The sequence below is a fragment of the Notamacropus eugenii genome, chromosome 2, assembly GCF_028372415.1.
Source record: "Notamacropus eugenii isolate mMacEug1 chromosome 2, mMacEug1.pri_v2, whole genome shotgun sequence".
NCBI lineage: Eukaryota > Metazoa > Chordata > Mammalia > Diprotodontia > Macropodidae > Notamacropus > Notamacropus eugenii.
In genome coordinates, this window is record NC_092873.1 from 167,697,367 (window position 1) to 167,713,693 (window position 16,327).

At 36.2% G+C, this 16,327-nt stretch overlaps 1 pseudogene; it reads left to right on the forward strand.

The window, feature by feature from the left end:
* The first annotated feature begins 8,095 nt into the window (after positions 1-8,095).
* LOC140523745 (heterogeneous nuclear ribonucleoprotein H-like) lies at positions 8,096-9,357 on the forward strand (annotated as a pseudogene).
* Positions 9,358-16,327: the final 6,970 nt, after the last annotated feature.

Here is a 16,327-nt window from a genome sequence, read left to right on the forward strand (position 1 = left end):
TGCCCTCCAAAATTTCATATCCCAAGTTCTCTGATTTTTTGACACAAAAGTTGTTAAGTCTTGTGTTACCCTGTTCCATAATCTTTGAATTATTTCTTTTTGGCTGTTTGAAGTACTTTCTCCTTGACCTGAGAGGTCTAGAATTTGGCTATAATATTGCTGGGAATTTTTATTTTGAGATCTCTTTTAGGATGTGATTGGTGTATTCTTTCAATTTCTATTTTATCTTCTGGTTCAAGAATATCTGGGCAGTTTTCCTTAGCAATTTCTTGAACAATGTCTAGGCTCTTTTCATTGTAATTTTAAGGTAGGCCAATAATTCTTACTTTATTTCTCCTGAATCTATTTTCCAGGTCATTTGTTTCTTCTAATGAGGTATTTCACATTCTCTTCTATTTTATTCATTCTTTTCACTTAGTTTGATTTTTTCTTGATATTTCATAAAGTCATTAGTTTCCACTTTTACAATTCTATTATTCAAAGAATTATTTTCTTCAGTTAGCTTTTGTATCTCCTTTTCCATTTGAACAATTCTATTTTTAAGGAATTCTCTTCAGTGAATTTTTGTGCTTCTTTTACCATTTGGCCTTCTCTGTTTTCTTAAAGTATTACTTTCCTTAATATTTTTTGTGCTTCTTTTGCCAAAGTGTTGACTTTCTCATGATTTTCTTGCATCACTGTCATTTATTTTCCCAATTCTTTCTCTATTTCATTCACTTGACTTCTAAAAGGTTCTTTGAGTTCTTCCATGGCCTGAGACTATTTCATATTTTCCTTTGAGCCTTTGGATGTCTGAGTTTTCACTTTGTTGTTATCTTCTGAGTGTCTTTTTATTTTCCTTGTGACTATAGTAACTTTCTTTACTCAATTTGTTGTCTGTTGTTTAACCACTTTACAACCTATTTCTTGACTTATAATTCTATGCTAAAATGGGACTCTGATGCCTGAATGGAAGGGGTACTGGCCCAAACTTCAAGTTTTATTTTGTTTTGTTTTTTTATGCAGCTGTTTTCAGAGGTAATTCTGGGGACCTGTAGGTTTTTGATTCATTCAAGATGATATGATCTAGGGAGAGGTGTATTGACTATTCTCCTGTATTATACACTGTTTTGTGAACAACCACTTTTCAACCCTAGAACTATGGCCATGACCTCTGTTCCACTGTGACTACAAGTTCTGATGTGCCATTATTTCTCCTTACACTGAGACTAAGACCCAGGACTGCAACTCAAACCCCAATATAGGCAATGCAACACAGTCTTTCCCAAAGTGTCAGCAAAAGGACCCTTGTAAATCTCCTTCTGACTCATTGTCTAATTCATTTCCCATTGGTGAACTGAGAAGTCTGGAAACCACTATTGCCATTGATTTAGTCACTCTGAGGCCTGCTCCTAGTTTTATGGGGCCAGTTCTGTGCTGGCATGGCCTGGGCTGGATTGTGCTTCACTCTCACTCTGCTGCAACAGAAATTTCCTACTGACCCTCTATGTTTTCTTGGGTTGGAAAACTTTCTCTTCATCTTTTTGTGGATCCTGCCACTCTAGTATTTGTTTAGAGTCATTATTTACAGGTATTTGGAGGGGTTTGGGGGACAGCTCTAGAAAATTCCTGTCTTTACTCCACCCATCTGGTTACACCTCCTCCCAATTCCATTTTAATCTAGTTTGGGGACATAGGTTGTCACACTACATTTTGACAACTCTGATATAAGAGGTATATAAGGGATTTAAGTTGTGGCTTAAAAGGAGTTAGAGATTCTATGAAGTAGAGGAGAGGTAGGCAGTACATTGTATGTCCTGAGGGTGGCCAATATAAAATCATGAGTGCTGAACAGAAAGAAAGGCAATTTGAATAAACCATAGAGTACAGGAAAGGTAGTAATATATAATGAAACTGGGAAAGATGATGGTACTCCAATTCTAGTGCTGAATTTGCTTATTTCTCTAGCAGATTTTGGAGTCTTTGTTTCTAGAAAAGGATTTATCTGTGAGTTTATAAAGGAGAGCAATCCAGAAAAATAGGTAAACCACAGGATGTGAAGGCCTTTAAAAGTCCAAAGGTTGAACTTTTATGGGGTTTTTTCTAGAATAAATAGGGAGCAATAAGAATTTTTTTTTGAATAGAGAAATAAAGGTGGTCAGAGGTATGCTTATGACAAATCACACTGGCAATTATTGTGGAGGACTGAATTGGTGAGACTGTTGTGACAAGGATATCAATTAGTTATTCACAACATATTCTAAGAGAGAGCCAATAAAGGTTTGAACTAAGAAAATGACTATAAGTAGAAAGAAAAAGAAAAATATGGGAGGTATTATGGATGTTGTCAGTCTAACTAATTGACTGATATTGAAAAAACATTTGACAAATTATTGGGTAGATGAAGTGAGGAAAAATGAGGAACTAATGTTAACCCAACAATTATAAATACTGGAGACTGATGAAATTTGGCATCAATTGGTGGTGCCTTTGACAGAAAAAAAAGAATTCATTAAAATGGCTCTTTGAAAAAGTATATTCTCAGTCATAATAACATCATTAACTACCTTTTGAGCACCTCAAACTGAATGTTCTACAGGTACCTAGCATTCAACTTGTTCAAAATATAATTCATGAATTTAGCCCTAATCCTCCTTACTTCCAGAAGTCTCTGTTACTGTAGCATCAATGCACTATTCACAACACCTATGGCATCCATGAATATGTAGGCACAATTCTGAATCATGAAATACAACAGATTCTCTACATGAAAGACATAACCAAAACATTATGCAGACACCACAAAGCCAAATTCATCATAGTAACAAACAAATCTATACACAGTAACAATGTAGAGGGCAACACTAACCCCAAGCCTTCCCTCTGTTAAGTTTCCCACAAACCAGCTCCCTTAAACAAATCACAAACAGGTTCCCTTAAACAAACTGCCATTCTCTGACTCACAGTCAGCTGCCTGCTTGCCTGTATCCTTCAGTTCTGACTGCTTTCATGACTAAATTCCTCTCAGCTCTGCTCTAGCTCCACCTCTTCTTGTTCAATCCTTCCTGTTCCACCCATTCAGCAAGCTCTACCCACCACAGGCTCCACGTACCTCAGAATCATGTGACTTAGGCTTCCATGTGATTTAAGCAGTTCACATGGGCCTAATAATAAATAGGAAAGATCTTTCCATTTAAATTACCTTTGCAGTTACTTACAAGAGTAACAACAATCTCCCGTGCTCATAGTGTATCATTCTCCACTCCCTAATTTCACTCATTCCACATATTCAATCATTTTTGGTAAATCTCCTCATTTTGACCTACTAGAATTCTGGGAGCCAAGATGGCAGAGTGATTTGTAAGTGCTCTACCACTCCCACTGTTGACCTTGAAAGACCCATAAAATATTTCCCCAGGAAAAATCATGAAACAGTAGGATCAGCTGAAGGTGCAAACAGTCCCTTAGCCTGTGAAGCTAGGAAAATAGCAAAGGGGGATCCCTATTGCTGTGGCAGAAGGCAACCAGTGCAGGACCAGAGCTGTCCCACACAACCCCACCTCAGCAACCCAGAAGGAAATCCTGAGCCCCGGGGGGGTGGAGCCCACAATAGCCAACACCAGGACCCCATATGTGCCTCAGCACCCCTGGGGAATCCAGAAGACACTAACACAGACAGGAACACCAACAGTGGAGCTTGCCTATCCTCTAGCTCAAGAGAGGAGACCTCCTATGGCCAGACTACTCCTCTCCCCCCCATTAAAGTAGCCAGCTCCAGGGTAATTCTGAGGAAACACAGAAAGATTTCACCTGCTTTCTCACACCAGCCAGCTCAGCACCAGGTAAGATGCAGTATTTTAGCTGAGAGAACCAGAGGTCAAAAACACAAAGTCTCAAGTTCAAAGCACAAGAACTGTGGGACAAAGCCCTTTTGTGCCCCAGAAGCAGAGATCTACTTTAAAATACAGGAAAAAGGTGATAATCATGAATAAGAAGCAAAGTAAGAAAGAAAAGACCATAGTATCTTTCTAAGGGGACAAGGACCAAATCAAGAATGCCAAAGAGGTCAGCACTGAGACTATACTCCCATCTGAAACTTCAGAAGGGAATATGAACTGGTCTCAAGCACAAAGAGCATTCTTGGAAGAGGTAAACAAGGATCTTTAAAACCAAATTAGAGAAATAGAAGAAAAAGTGGCCAATGATTTTAAAAATATGAAAAAAAAGAAATCACAAATGAATTTAAAAGGAAAATTGGAAGAATGGAAAATAAAGTACAAAACGTAACTGGAGTAAAAAACTTCTTAAAAGGAACATCTGAGCAGATGGAAAAGGAGCCACAAAAGTTAACTGAAGAAAACAATTTGATAAAAATTAGAATGGGGCAAATAGAAGCTAATGATTCTATGAGACATCAAGGATCAGTCAAACAATATCTAAAGAATGAAAAGATAGAAGAAAATGTAAAATATCTAACTGGAAAAACAACTGACCTGGAAACTAGATCCAAGAGAGAAAATCTAAGAATTATTGGTCTACCAGAAAACTATGATGAAAAAAAAAAAGCCTGGGAAATATCTTCCAAGAAATCATCAAGGAAAACTGCCCAGAAATCCTATATTCACAAGGCAAAACAGTCATCAAAAGAATCCACCATTCACCTCCTGAGAAGGATCCCAATCTAAAAACACAAAGTAATATCGTTGCCAAATTCCAAATATCAAGTGAAGGAGAAAATACTGTAGGCAGTCAGAAAGAAACCATTCAAATGTCAAGCACCTACAGTCAGGATCTCAGAGGACCTTCCAACTTCTACATTAAAAGATCAAAGGAATGAAATATGATATTCTGTAAGACAAATGAGCTGGGACTACAACCAAGGATCAATTACCCAGAAAAGTTGAATATAATATTTGAGGTAAGAAAATGGACATTCAATGAAATAAGGAATTTCCTGAACTTCCTGCTGAATAGGTCACAGCTCAATAGAAAATCTGATCTTCAAACACAAGTCTCAAAAGAGGCATAAAAAGATAAACAGAAGGAGGGGAGGAACTTGCTACTCAATATGGGAAACGTGTTTACAATTCTATAAGGAATGAAGATACTTGTTAATCTTGAGAATTGTTTATTTATCATAATAAATAAAAGGGATGTACATAGAGAGAGGGAGTGAGTATAAAGTAAATGATTTGATGATAAAAAGGTATTTAAGAATACAAAGGGACTGTAACAGGAGATGTGAAAAGGAGGAGGCAGAAAATGGTAAATTGCATTGTAGGAGGAAGCGCAAAAATATATTACAGTAGAGGGAAAGAGGGGAGAGAGATAAGCATTGTTTGAGATTTACTCTCATCTGATTTGGTTCAAGGGGGGAACAAAAAACTCAGTTAAGTACACAAATCTAACTAGTTCTATAGGCAATAGGTGCAGAAGGGGAAAGGAAAAGGGAGGGGAAGTTAAAAGGGACGGAAGAAGTAGAAAGGGAAAAGTAGGGTAAAAGGGAGAGGGGCTGAAAGAAAGAAGGGAAGACTGAGGGAGGTGGTGATAAAAAATAAAACTCTATTGTGGAGGGGAAGGGAGAAGGGATAACTAAAAGGACAAATGGGAGGAAAGAGGATTGAGGGAAAGACACAGATAATAATCATAACTGTGAATGTGAATGGGATGAACTCTCCTAAAAAATGGAAACAGTTAGCAGAATGGATTAAAAACCATAATCCAACAATATGTTGTTTACAAGAAACACACAGATTAAAGGTAAAAGGTTAGAGCAGAATATTTTGTGCTTTATCTGATATAAAAAAGCAGGGGTAGCAATCTTATTCTCAGACAAAGCAAAAGCAAGAATAAATCTAATCAAAAGAGATGAAGAAAGAAACTATATCCTGCTCAAAGGCAACATAGACAACGAAACAACATCATTACTAAACATATATACTCCAAGTGGTATAGCATGGAAATTCTTAGAGTAGAAGTTAAGGGAGTTACAGGAAGAAACAGAGAGCAAAACTACACTAGGAGAGGACCTAAACCTCTCCCTCTCTGAACTTAATAAATCTAAACTCGAAGTAAACAACAAAGAAGTTAGGGAGGTGAATAGAACTCTGGATAAGGTACATATGATAGATCTCTGGAGAAAATTGAATGGAAAAAGAAAGAAATATATCTTTTTCTCTGTGGTACCTGGCACATATACAGAAACTGACCATGTACTAGGGCATCAAAACCTCACAATCCAGTGCAGAAAGGCAGAGATAGTCCATGCATCCTTCTCAGATCATAAAGGAATAAAATTTATATTATGAAATTATTATTTAATTATTTATTTATTCATTATTCATGTTTTATTCATTATTATTCAATATTTATTCATTGTCATTTATATGTTATTACATTAGAAAACAGTATGAAGTGCAAATGGATAATTTTGATTACATTAAATTGTAAAGTTTTTGCATGAACAAATCCAATGTAACCAAGATTAGGAAGGAAGCAGAAAACTGGGAAAGAATTTTTGTAACTAATGTCTCTGATAAAGGCCTCATTTCTAAAATATATAAAGAAATGAGTCAAATGTACAAAAATACAAGTCATTCCCCAGTTGATAAATGGTCAAAGGATATAAACAGGTAGTTTTCAGAGGAAGAAATTAAAGCTGACTATAGTCGTGAAAAAATGCTCAAAATCACTATTGATTAGAGAGATGCAAATCAAAACAACCCTGAGGTACCACATCACACTTACCAGACTGCTAACATGACAAAACAGGAAGATAATGAATGTTGGAGAAGATATGGAAGAGTTTGAACACTAATTCATTGTTGGTGGAACTGTGAGCTGATCCAAACATTCTGGAGAGCAACTAAGAACTCTGCCCAAAGGGCTACAAAAATATGCATACCCTTTGACCCAACAATATTGCTTTTAGGATTGTATCTCAAAGAGATCACAAAAATGGGAAAGGGTCCCTCATGTACAAAATTATTTATAGCAACACTCTTTGTGGTGGCCAAAAACTGGAAATCAATGGGATGCCCTTCATTTGGGGAATGGCTGAACAAGTAGTGGTATAAGAATGTAATAGAATAATGTTGTGCTATAAGAAATGATGAACAGGAAGATTTCAGAGAAGCCTGGAAACACTTATATGAACTGGTGCTGAGTGAAAGGAGAAGAACCAGGAAAACTTTGTACACAGCAACAACCACAGTGGGCAAGGAATTTTTCTGGCAGACTTAGTCCTTCATAGCAATGCAAGGCCCTAAAAAATTCCAAATGGACTTTTGAAGCAAAAAGCTTTCCACAATCAGAGAAAGAACTATGAAATTGTATTGCATAAAGAAGCAGACCATTTTCTTTCGTATTATGTTTTATTTTGTTTTGTTTTATGGTTTCTCCCATTCATTTTAATTCTTCCACTCAGCATGACTATGGTGAAATTGTATTTTAAAAAAAACCTTGTCATTTGTACTTTCACATTATTGTTTATATATGCCTCTTTTACACTCACACAGTCAACACTCTGATGCAGTATAGGAGGTGTTCAGGAAGGACTAAACTTCAGGTGTTTTCAGAGCTGCTCATTTACCATTGTTGTCAACCTGTCACTGAATGTTCATCTTTTGCTCCAAAGAGCTGTGATATGTGCAGTTGTTACACCCTGGTGAAACTGTCTTGACAGATGGGTTAAATCAAGTTGAGAGTAACTAACTGATTTCAAATCTATCAGTTAGAAGGGTTTTTACCCCAACCCAAGAATATGAACAATCCCCCAGGTGGAATAGGCAGATGAGAACAATTTGTTCCAATCATCATGAAGGCTGTTAAGTCAGTTTCTGTGGAGCACTTAAAGCTTGGTCAGACATCAAACATGTCATTTTCATCCCCTGAATCCTGGACCATTGCCAGTCATCCTGACTTTTGTCTTGGACTTTGATGACTCTTAAAAGGAGATTGAGGTTAATGACTTTGTACAACTCTGACTCACTTAAATATAATTCATACCCAAGTCAAGACATCACCCCTGATGTCATTGATCTTCAATACTGAAGGATGGAATTCTTCATAGCCATGCCAAAGTCAAATATCAAGCATCCACCACTGACTGAACAAGATGATTCTGAGCTCAAAAGGTGGAAAGGTCTTCATGGTGAAGGTCTGGGGCTTGCTCTGGTCCTGTTCAGCCAATGAAGTCCATGCTTCCTCTCAGAAGGCAAAATTCAAAATGGTAGAGCAAGGCTTCATTTCATCTATACCCAAGAAAGCAGACCAAGTGGATAAGAATTTATTAAACTTGAACCAGAACATGAAGCCAAATTGACACTGAAAAAGACAGAGAAACAACAGGACACAGATATGTTAAAGTATTCAAGTCAAGTAATGTTAAAATGGATTGGATGTTGAAGGATACTGGTCCAAATAGTACTGACACTGCTGATGATGGCTTTATCTACCTTATTGAACTCCCTTTGGACTTCAGCAAGGAAAAAGTTTTCAATTTTTCTTTTTCAGGGTGGTAAATCATGCCAAATGTGACAACATTGCTAGTGGACTTCAAGGCCAGGTGTATGGAGGAGATCTTTGCAACTTCTTCACAGGAAACAGCTAAAAATCTCTAAAGAAACACAAGAAAAGAATAGGCCACAGATACATTGAAATCATCATGAGCAGCTGGGCAGAAGTTTGTACTCTTTATAATCCTTCTTGAAAACTAATGGCAGTGGCCAGGTCCTTGTGACAGACTTGTTGCTGGCAGAGGCTATTGATAGAGGAGCTGGGATTGAAAGAATGAGGCAAGATGACTACAGTGGAGGGTATGAAGACAATGATGACTACAACGGATATAATGATGGATACAGCTTGGGGTTAGATAGATTTGGAAGAGACCTCAATTACTGTTTTTTAGGAATGTCTGATCATAGATATGGAACTGGTGGGTCCACTTTTCAGAATACAACAGCCATTGTGTATACATTAAGAGAATTACATTATAGAGCTACTGAAGATGCTATTTGCAATTTTTTCTCATCACTCAACCCTATTCTAGTACACAATGAAACTGGCAGAGTGATTGGAAAAACAGATGTTGAATTTGTTTATGAAGATGCTGTGTCAACTATGTTAAAAGACAAAGTATATATGTAGCACAGTTATGTAGAACTCTTCTTGGATTCTACAGGAGAACAGGTGCTGGTGCTTATGGTAGCCAAATGATGGGAGGCATGAGCTTATCAAACCAATCCAGTTTGGTGGTCCAGCTACCCACCAGTTGAGTGGGGGGGGTATAGAGTAGGTTACAGTGTTCAAAGCGTCATGAGTGGATATGATCAAGTATTACAGGAAAACTTCGGAGATTTTCAATCAGACATTGCATAGGGAGCCAAGGAACAATGAAGAGCAGCTACTACAGTAGTGGGAGCCATGAATCTATGCTAATGAATGGAATTGAAGGGATATATATTTGGCATGTCCAGTATGTGTGATGGATAGGAAATGTATTCCTGATCACTGACTCTTGGCTAAAGAAAAAAATGAAGTTTAACAGTTTTGCAGTACAAGCTTTGATTATGCTTACTGTAAGTGAAAACAGGATTGTTTTGAGAACTTCAGGTTCATTTATGAACATGAAAAAACATTCATCCAGGATGTAATAAGCAAGGTGAGTAAAGTCTATAACAATTAAACAATTTCAGCTTTTCTCAAGGTAGTTATGTTGTAGGAGTGTACTTAAGCACTAACCACATTTAGGTTAATGCAGTTTCAATTACATTGAATCTTGCTCTTATATCACATTATATGGAACACAGATGCATGTTAGGAGACTTTTTTTTGATGAAACAAATACAGTAACTTTGTGATTCATTCAGCATGTTTGTTTTAGTTTATTTCATTTGTTATCCTGTAAGGTATGTATGTTTAACCTTTTTTTTAAGTTAATGCAGACAATTTTAAGATGAAATACAGATACTCTAGGATTTTGTCTTAGTGTTAGTACTAAATTCTGCATCCTTGATTTAAGGACTGTATTGTGATGTCTTTGTATTGTGATTTCTTTTTGGGGGTACTGTTTTAAGTGAAACTTGTTAAATAAATCTTCCTTTCCCAAAAAAAAAAAAAAAAGAGGAAGAACCAACAACAACTCTGTGTGTGTATGTATATGTATGTGCGTATATGTCATTGGTCCTTTTCAAAAATGAAGGACAAAAAACACTGATATAGATATTGTCAATGGCACCAGAACCAATCTCTTACCTGAAACTGACCAGAGACAAACAGAGCAAGCCAGAAGCAGGTAATTAAATAGAAGTTTAATTAATTTCAGAGTGAAGAAAACACTTGCAAGTGGAAGCTTTCCCCCCACCCCAATTGAGAAGGAGGGTTTAACATGCCTAAGCAAAGGCAGGTCTTACATACATTACAAAAAAAAAAAAACATGAGCATGTTGGATCACAACACAACACAATCATTCTTAGCAGTTCTAAAAGCAGGCTCATGAGTGGACAATACTGGTATTCCTGGGTCCTATGGGAACAGTTCTTAAGCTGATTGTCTTAAGTCTGAAGGATTGTTGAGCCTTGTGATTATTCACTGGGGTACAGAACCAGAGTTAGCACGGTGGGGCCAAGAGTGCAGTACCTGGTCTGGTTCACTTGGCTGTAACAAGACACAGGGATAGTGAGCAGGTCAAGGGTTGTGATGGATGACTTTAGGCTATCGCACATTTGCTCTTAGGTCCCTGGGAAATAGGAGGCGCTTCAACAAATCTAAACAGTTATTGATTAATATGAAAATTATAAATGCTTCAGTGAATACCTGGTGCTGGTCAAAGAAATATTCTTTTCCAGAGAGTGAGATCATCCAAATCACAAAGGATTGTTATGTCAAGCTCAAGGCATAGCCTGTTTGCTGGGCCTGGGGAAACAGGGTATCTCCAAATACCTTGATTGTGCACACACACATACACACACACACACACATGCATGCACGCACACACATGCACACACATACACATACATATATGCATATAAATATGTGTGCATGTATATGTATATATACATACATGTATCTCAATAGATTTCTAACTGGACTCATTCCCACAAGTGTCTCCTCATTCCAATCCATAGAGTGCCTGGCCTAGAGTCAGGAAGTCTCATATTCCTGAGTTCAAATCCAGCCTCAGACAATTATTAGCTATGTAATCCTGGGCAAGTCACTTAACCCTGTTTGCCTCAGTTTCCTCATCTACAAAATGAACTGAAGAATGAAATGTCAAACCATTCCAGTATCTTTGCCAAGAAAATCCCAAATGTGATGATGAAGGGTCAGACATAACTGAAAACACCTGAACAACAAGATTACTATGTTCATTGCCTACTGTGTATTATGTACCTAATCTATTCCAGTGACCCATCATTCTATCTCTTACAGTACCAAACTGTTTTAATGATTACTACTTTGTAACGCAATTTGAGCTCTGCTATGGCTAGGCCACCTTCCTTTACATTTTTTTTTTCATTAATCACCCTCACATTTTTGACCCTTTCTTCATCCACATGAATTTTGTTCTTATTTTTTCTAGCTCTATAAAACAATCCTTTGGTAGTTTGGTTAGTATGGCACTGAATAAGAAAATTAACTGGTAGAACAGTTATTTTTATTATAGTGTCTTGTCCTACCCATGAGTATTTAATATTTCTCTAAATGTTTTGGTATAGCTTTATTTGTATAAAATGTCTTTTGTAATTGTGTTCATATAGGTCCCAGATTTGTCTTATCAAGTGGATTCTCAATTATTTTTTACTGTTTTTACTGTTACACCACAAATGGTGATGATTTATATGGTTTTATTTTAGAGCATACAAGTTTGCTAAAGTTGTTGTTTCAACTATTTTTTTCATTGATTTCTTAGGGTTTACTAAGTATATTATTATATCATCTACAAAGAGTGTTTTGTTTCTTCATTGCCTTTTTTTGTTACTTCAATTTATTTTTTCTTGTCATTTCTATAACTAGATTTCTGGTACAACATTAAATAATAGTTGTGATAATGGACATCCTTGCTCCACACTAGTCTTGTTGGGAAGGCATCAAACTTATTCCCCTTACACATAGTTGGTTTTGCATAGATAACACTTACCATTTTAAGAAAGCCTTCATTTATTCCTATGCTTCTTGTGTTTTTAGTAGGAATGAGTTTTATATTTTTGTCAAAGGCTTTTTTCTGCCTCTATGGACACAATCATATGATTTTTGTTTTTGTTTTTTATTTTCACTGATATAGTCAATTATGCTTATATTTTTCTGAAATTTAACCAGCCCTATCTTCATGTTATATTGTTGTAATCCTTGTGATACTTTATTTAAATTTTTTGTATTAATACACATTAAGGAAATGTAGCTATAATTTGTTTCTCTGTTTTGCATCCCCCTGGTTTAAGTATAAATACTATATTTGTTTCATAAAAGGAATTTTGTAGGACTCTACTTTTTTCAAATAATTTATATAGTATTAGGATTCATTATTCCTTAAATTTTTGGTAGAATTCACTTTAAAATCCATCTAGTTCAAGGAATTTTTTTCCTTAGGATGTTTATCATTAGTTTGTTCAATTTCTTTTTTTTTTTTTCCAAAAAAAATTTCCAAAACATTGTGGTAAAAAAATTACCAAATTTAGGTATTCTGTTTCCTCTTCTGTTAATCTGAGTACTTTAATGTTTGTAAATATGCATCCATTTCACTTTTCCAGATTTACTGTCATATAATTGGGCAAAATAACTAGTAATTGCTTTAATTTCATCTTCATTGTTGGTGAATCCTCCCTTTTCTTTGTTGATACTAGAAATTTAATATTCTTCTTTCTTTTTTAATCAAATTAACCAATGATTTATCTTTTTGTTTTTTTTCATAAAATTAACTCCTAGAGTTATTTCTTTTTGCATTAATTGTCTGTCTCTATCTCTGTCTCTGTCTTTGTCTCTAACTTTTTACCTGACTCTGTGCGTTCTTTCTCTCTTTCTGTCTTTGTCTTTTTCTTTCTCTGTCTTTGTCTCTATCTCTCTCCCTCTCCCTTTCTCTCTACTTCTCTACTCCAAAACACTTCATATTGGTTCCTATTACTTTGATCTTCTTTGAGTTTGGAGTTAGTAGGTCACGTGACTTTTTTATCAAACTAGGCTTCAACATAATTTAAGAGAAAGTCTGATTTTAATACTATATTTTAAAGGAATACTTTTCTTTGCATCTTTGATATTATTGAAAAAATATGTCCTTAATATAAATAATTTTGATAGATTTATATATTTTCATTAAAGAAAATATTTCTCTCAAGAACACACGCTTATTGATCCTTACTAAGTTCTTCATTGTCAAGAGGAAAGATATTTTCTATTTTTAGAGTCACAACATGCATATACTTATGATTGCACATATGATTGCACATACATGTACATTTACATACACAAATATTCATTTCTAAGTGTCTATTCTATGTGCATAGGGATAGGGATGAACCCCTGATTCCATTTTTCTAAGTCAATCTTAGATGAGATTCCCTCCATTAATGCAAGTCAGAACCTTCTGTACAACTGTTAGTCTTTGAGAGTTATTTAAAGCCCTAGAAGTGAAGTGATTTGTCCCAGGTCACACTGAGTATACATCATGGGAAGGACTTGAACCCAGGTCTTCCTGATTTCAATGCCAGTTCTCTCCATTATGTCATTCTTTCTGTGTATATATAATTTATATAATATAATAGGATAACCCTATAATATAATGGAGATTTAGAAGTATATTCACATATACAGACATATGTTATACAAATTTGTAAATGTATTGAAAGGGCCTACTAGGTGCTATCCCTACTTTGTCTACTCCAAATCATCTTGCTTACAAGTACCAAATTAATATTCTAAGTTCATATATCAAATCAAATCTTTATATTCCCTGAGGTAAATTCTTCAAAGACTCTCGACTGCTATATATCCAGGGTCCCAAACTAACTTTGCAAATAAATTCACTGCTAGGTTGCCTTCATATATCCTGTATGATGATGCTTGACTCCCTAGAATTCTCTGAAGATCATGCTTCCCCCAAGACTTTTTAAAAATTTCTATGACTATTGCCCAAACAACCCTTTTTAGAGAGAGTGCTCTTCCCCAGTTTCCACTTCTTTTTGGGAAAACCCACTTCATCTTTTAAGGTCTGAAGAAATGATGATGCTTAGCTTGGAAAAGAGAAAACTCGGAAGGCACACAGCAGGTGTTTTCAAAAGGAGATGCCTGATCTACTTAGTTCTAGATGACAATACTAATAGCAATGGTCAAATGTTGCAAAGAAGCCAATTCGTGATTGTTTTGAGGAAGAATATTTTATCAGTGTTACACAAAAAAGATTATGTGGTTTAAGAAGGTAGAGTGTTATATCTTATTACAGATCTTCAAGTAGATGTTTGATGGTCATTTGTCAGGTACAAGGTAAAAGGAATTTTTTTGGTCCAGGTACAGGTTGGACTCCAGATAATCTGTGAACTCCCATACAACCCTGAAATCCTGTAGTTCTGCTATCTCTTCTCTGAAATCCCATAGCATATTTTTATGTATCACATCTTACCATTGTTATAAATATCCTTTATTAAGACTATTTGAGAATGTCCATTATGTTGCCTCCTAATCTCTGTTTTTATAGGGATCTTTTCATTGTTTTGTATCTCTCATAGTGCCACATCTGTCAGGGGGAGAAATTGGGAATATTAGCAAATTAAAAATAAATTAACCATAAATTTATTTTTAATGCACAAAAGAGAGACCTAACCATGTCTATCTTCTGCACAAATTCTGGAGGGGTCCAACCCACAAAAAAAATGCAGTAGAACAATTTTCCAGTCCAAAATAATTTAGAAGATGAGCAGGAAGGGACTGTTAAACCAGAATGAGAGTGGAGCACAGATTAGCTCAGGCCGCACCAGGACAACAAACCAGGAGCAGGTCCCAGGGTTACTGAATCTGTGATAGCAGTAGTGGTTTGCAGACCCCTCAGCACATAGATACCAAAGACAACTTAGAAAATCAGCAGTAAAGATCTGTCACACCTAGGTGAGAGTAGAGCACAGTTCAATGCAGGCTTTGGGAGCCACTCTATGAGCAGCAGCAGCTGCTTCCAGAGCTCTAAGTCTATGTATGGGAAGGGAGTCATACAACTGGTCAGAAGGATATGACAGGGGTCTCTTTGATGGCACTGGGGGCAAGACTCTGTTGCTTTACCCAGACTTGGATCTAGGTAGCAGTTGCAGGGCAAGGAGGAGCACTAGAACACCAGAGCTTGCAGCTTCAGTGGAGTGGGGATTCTCCTTGTAGTTCTGGGACAGAAAAGAATGCTTGTGTTCACTCACTGACCAGAGCACATTCCAGGAGAGTAGCAAACACCTCTAACTTAGATCATGCCACCCTGGGAAAACTGAATCTTATAGGACCCTAGAAGCATCTCTGAAAAGAGTCGCATAAAACCAGAAAAAATCAAACAAAACCAAAAGGAAGACTTTAGCTTAAGAAGACCAAGAGTTTCCACTTCATCCAGAGCCATTCATAGTCATCTTGATCTATATCTTACCACTGGACCCAGATGGCTCAGGAGGAGAAAGTAAGGCTAGTTACATTGCACAGCCCTCCTTCACTTAAATCCAATTCACTTGCATGTCATGGCATCAACTCCCTGAGGTCATAGTCCTCTTCCAGAATGAAGGGCAAACTACAAGAACAAAAATGATCAAGAATGTTCTCTTACAAAAATATGTCATGAATTTCCCAAGTTACCATCTTCTTTGGGATCCTTGCTCTATTCTCTTTTAAAAATGAAACAAGGAAAAAAAACGTAAATTGTTACATTCCAATTCAAATCATTTATTCAGACCTACAGAATGATATATCAATGGTTTAAAGAAAATCCTTCATTCAATATTTGTAGTTAAATCAAGTTATTATTGCAAAAATGACTTTATATAACATAGTCAAGACTGTAAGGATTATAAAGCACTTCCCTTACAATTCCCTTTTGAGGCAGGTAGTGAATGTATTCTTATCTCTGGTTTACGAAAGAGGACACTGACACTCTGAAAGGACAAGTCACCAGGCAGTTAATAAATGGAACTGTGATTTGAATACAGAGCTCATGACTCTTAACCTCATGTTCATTCCACTATGCTAATCATCAGATTGGAATAAGAATAACAAAATTATACAGTTGTGAATGTAACCCAGTGCTTCTGTATCACATTTTGCATCTCTACGAATGTCCTATAACTCAGAGAATTTTTCTTGGGACATAATTTGTGAGAAAGACCCTTGGGCATGA